This window comes from Protomyctophum bolini, assembly GCF_963924005.1.
Source record: "Protomyctophum bolini genome assembly, chromosome: 3".
Classification (NCBI taxonomy): Eukaryota; Metazoa; Chordata; class Actinopteri; order Myctophiformes; family Myctophidae; genus Protomyctophum; species Protomyctophum bolini.
The window spans coordinates 32,431,253-32,436,798 of record NC_137864.1 but is presented as its reverse complement, the minus strand read 5'-3'; positions in this window follow the sequence as shown (position 1 = coordinate 32,436,798).

Sequence of the window (5,546 nt, the reverse complement as noted above, 5' to 3'; positions counted from 1 at the left end):
ATAAATGTCATACAAATATGTCAAAAAATAAATGTGTAAAATAGTAATAATAAAATAAATGAGCTATCAGCTAAAATAAACTGAACTAAACTTTATCCGAAAAAATGGCAAATTACTGTTTCATTACATTAAAATACAGAGATCTCAGCCAATGGTTGGATTTAAAAACACTGAGATCTCTGTCATTAGCCATAAAAGCACTAAAGACCATGTGAACGGAGGATTTGGGATTTTGACTGTTTTTACCATAAATGCTAGCGTTGCTAACGGAAGCTGAAATAAGGTAATTTTTTTTTTTATAATTCTGGATTAATGCTCATTTATCAAATATCTACTTCCCGTCTATGGCTACATGTGCATAATCAAATCAATCTAGTTTTCCTGTTCATGGGGCCATAAGAGTTAATGTTATCTGAATGACATAATTTAATGTGTTCCAAACACAGGATTCAGTAGTTAACAGATCTAAAGATATACATACGCTATCAGTCAGTGAGGACCATTATTTGTATTCACTTTTTCATTGATTTTCATTGATAATTTTGTAAAAGGCCTCACTCTATTCAAAAGAAAGTGAAACTTCCCAGACTGAGACTCTATAAAATAGCCTGCATATGAGAGTTTTATATAATAGAGACATGAAGTGAAGCTAACCACAAATGAGTGTGTATGTGTGAACGTGAACATGTTTGCACATTTGCATTGCAAGTCAGAGGAAGAGGGTGGAGTTAAATGATGGAAAGATATTTAGACCTTTATTCAATGCATGAGGAAGGTTGTGTCACATTCTCTCCTTCCAGAACTACAGTAAGCTGCAGCTCGTTCGTCATGAGAAATGTCTCCATTTACTGTTTGCTTTCTGGTGAGTGACCTCTGCTGGTTTTCATGTGTCTCTCTGCCTGTGTGGTTGTCTCTGAGTGTCTGTATGATGCTCTCATGTCTCTGTCTCATCCATGTTGTCAATTCATAAATTGTGTGTCATACTGATGAGCTGTTTTCTTGGTTTACCTCTTTTATTGTAGTGTGGAGTATTGTGGAGACAGATCTCATAACTGGTCATGCTGGGGGTAATGTGCCTTTCACCTGCTCAAACTGGGATGTCTGGCGTCACACCAATGTTGAGGGTAATGCAAAGTATGTTTGTAAAAATCCCTGCCGCACAGACGACGACAAGACCAAAGCAGAATATGGACAAACTACAGTAAACAACAGAATACGTTTGACAAACTCTGGAAAAGACTTATTTGTATCCATCACTCAACTCAAGAAGTCAGACCATGGAATATACATATGTGGACTGGAGAGATCAGTTTTGCCGAATAAACATTTACAAGTGCATCTTAATGTTAAAGATGGTACGTCTGCAACTGTGCTTCAATGATAAACTGAAGAACATGTTTACATTGGATTTAATTCTCCATATCCTGAAAGGACTAAATTATTGCTATAAACATTTATACTAGAAAGTATTAAACATAAATACATGACTTGATCTAATATATACCTATTTTTTTTCCTTAAACATGCTTCCAGCTTCTGTTACAACAGTTAAGATGACCATTCCCGTTACAACAGTTGAGATGAATACTACTGCGTCTACACTTCAATATCCTGATTCTACAATAATATCCATCGTTTCCACAACAACCATGATTCATGAATCATCTACCTCCCCGTCGTTAGGGACCGGTATGCCATCGGAGTTTTTTTTATTAATTACTTTCTAGCTATTTTATCAAATGTCTACACCAATCAACAAGCATGTGTTCAGATAGGACTTAACGGGGGCTTGAGACCCTGCCATAATTATAGCTGAGCATTTTTGTTGTCTAATAGACGTCTAAATGGCTTAAAGATTGTCTAAGAACTGGGGTAGAAATAGTCAAAGTTTTTTAGCAGTCTAGACTTAGATTAGAGGCTTAGATTTTAAGGGCACTCTTAAGAGTTGCCATGGTAGAGGAAGAGGAAATGTGGTCATGTGGTTGATGATGACGGGTTAAGATGATGACGATCATGTTGTTTTTTTTACAGCAATTCTCATCATCATTTATTTAAGTCACGACCATGTTCACATGGTATGGAGCACAGATTCATAAATAGTACAATAAATGGTATGCAATACACTACACAATATACATACAGACATAACTAAATGCATTGTATTCGATTATTTGAACAGTTTAATAATATTTGTCAGAAAAGCACCCACTTTATAGATTACTTTTGATTTGTCAGATTTTAGTAATAAAATTACTTTAAATGTAGATGGGTGGGTTATAAACTAAATTGACCTGCCAATTTAGTTTATAACCCACCCATCTACAATTAAAATAATTGTATTAACTAAAATATGGGGCCTATTTTTTGTGTAAAGTTCATAATGCTAGTATTCTTACATTCCAACATAACGTTATACTCGTCTGCGACTCAGTTTTCATAACATAGATTGCATAGCCTCTGGCTTCTTTCCAGTCCTTTATATATGCCAGAACGTCATCTTCATCTGGACTCTGGCTTGTGCCATGTTCAACTTCAAATGTAAATGTGTTGTAACATCACACATTTACAACAGGTAATACAATTAAGGCCCGGGTGAAAATATCTGGTGCAAACTTCCTACAACTGCAGTTACATTGTGTCCACCAAATGTAACTCAAGTAGGCCTATATGTACAATTCTAGGTTTGCTGATCAGCTTGGCTGTAGCAGCTGTGACAGTGGTGTCAGTGCTGATGTTCTACATGTTCTACATAAAGCATGACAAAAAAACACAAGGTGAGACGCATGCACATGTACATATGTGCGTGTACTGTACACTGCACATGTACACACACAAATATGAGTATGGCTCTTCCTGTAATCCAGACTACTAATTTTTCTCTATTTTCCAGTAACCGTCCCCAGTGCCAGAAACTTCACTGAAGATGTTGGTGAGGTGAGTGTTATGTTTGAGTTTTATTATGATTCTCTTATGATGTGTTTGTGCTTGATGCTGTCATGTCTGGGTTTGATTGATTGATTGAATACTTTATTAGTACAAAATGTGAACAGCACATACTGTACTGTACTAAAAGAATAACACAAACGGGTCCTGGGGGCTTAATTGTTTCTATCGTTGTCAAATCTCTCTTGAAAATGGTTGACATGGTTCATCTTAATCTCTCAAACCAGACTGCCTCTTACACAATCTTCAAAAGTGAATCTGAAATTTAAGGAAAAGTTGAGAACAGGAATCTGCCATCTGCTCTTCAGACCAAAAGGGTATTCGATCAATAATGACAGTGTTCACCAAAATGTATAATTTTAATTTTAGCAGCTAGCTATAGGCTTTGACTAATTTGGTTTACAGAAATACAGTATTACAGTATAAATATAGTTATGATTGAAACATTTTTTTAAATATTTTAAAAACGAATAAGTAGGCTAATTTCGGAAGAAAAAACAGTGCACTCCACTCATACACTAGAAGGACAATATCAGCAAAAAGAAAGTCTCACTTTCTCACAGCAGAACAGATCTGCCGAATTGATCGTTCATCTCAGTATCTCAGATAGGCTAAGTATCTCAGTATGACAGTATCTGTCTTTCAACTTTTTAAACATTGCATTTTTCTATGACATACTCCTTCCTCCTACTGTGTACTGTGAGTAGACACATACAAATGAAGAAACAAGAGGTGAAGACCAATCAACAGATACCGCCTGTCTCACCATGTCTCCAGTCTACGCCACCGTCAACAAGGCCGACCCAACCTCCAGCATCTATGCTAATGATTACAGCCACCAGGATACTTCAGATCCAAGTTGCATTACTGTAATGCCCCCTGACCCATTCTGTGATGATTTGCATCCAAACCAAGATACTAAAATGTCCCAAACGGCCAAAGGGATCCCTGATGATAATTTTTATTCATTGGCACAGTTATCTACCTAGTAGCAATCTCAAAGAAAAGTCTCGTCAGTGAAATTCCCATTCCTCAAATCCTTAAATTCCTCAGGTATTGCAAGTAGGCTACTGTAAATAATAGTTACTATTGTCATCACATTGACACCACTGAATCTATCACACGTGTACACATTATTAATAGTATTCGCTACAGCTGTCTTGCTCTAAAGTCTTCTAAATATGTTGCACAAAATCATAATTGCTTTCATCTTCTGTTTGCCTGTCTCATATCAGATTATTTCATATGCTCAAAAGGCAAGCTAATCCCATGCTTTTCAGCCAATTGTATTCAAAATGGGATGCAGGATCATGAGGTTATTTTGGAATGCTACAAGTCCCCATGCAGGTCCATAGCAGTACATTAAAAACGGTGTAGTGATTTGGAATATTATTGTGAAAAATACTGCATGTGATTTGCCTCTGCTGGTGAAATGGATGTAGTGGGAGGCAGACACAGGATTCTCTTTGATATGAGGCACTATAATGTTGCATTATTCATGAGTTTGAATATCTGCTCACAAATAAGATATTGATATTGGTTTATTCTTGCCATGGTTCAATAAGTGCTTGTTACTGTATGTGATTAACCTGATTATGTATATTGAGGTCAGAGGGTGTGCTTTGACTAGGCCTACTGTAAATTATGTGACACGGGGAGGAACAACTTTGCAGTACATTTGCTACCACAATGGGTAATAATAATAATAATAATAATAATAATAAAACTACACCTTTCATGACAAACTGCAGCTCAAAGTGCTTTACAGAGCAATTGAGAAAAAAAGAAAAGCAAGGCATAAAACATTAAAAATAATAGCAGTAATGCAATACAGTGAGGACATAAATAACAAAAAATGTAAAAGATAAATTAAAAGCAAGAGTGTAGAAGTGGGTCTTGAGCTGTGCTTTAAAAATGTCTACAGAGGCTGCCTGCTTCACCATATTTTTTTGTAGCCATTTTTAGGCAAAGCGAGCAGGCCAGCAGTGGAAGACCTTATGGGGGGCGGTTTGGGACATATTTAGGCAGGCAGTCATGTAGGTAGAAAGGTGAGAGACCATTGAGAGCTTTATAAACAAGTAAAATAATTTTAAAATCAATCCTAAAAACAACCGGAAGCCAGTGCAGTGAAGCTAAAACTGGAGTACTATGTTCTCTCATCTTAGTTCTAGTTAAAACTCTGGCTGCCGCATTTTGGACAAGTTGTAATCTGTAAGTTGTTTTCTTAGTCAGTCCAGAAAAAAGTGCATTGCAGTAATCAAGCCGAGACAAAACAAAGGCGTGGATTAGCGTTTCTGCATCGTCCAATGACAAATAGGCTCTGATTCGTGCAATATTTCTAAGATGAAAAAAGGCAATCTTGATAACATGATTAATGTGTGAATTAAAATTAAATTCAGAATCAATAATACCCCCCAAGTTCTTTACTGTACTGTTACTTTCTACAGTCAGGTTGCCAAGTCTGCTTATTATTGATTCTTTCTGCTCACTAGAATCTAATAATTATTAATATGATTGTGAGCTTGTAGATTTATTTATTTTGAAAACATTTGTTAATTTGTGAGAAATGTCCTTACCTTGTTACGGATATTTTAAACTTGTAC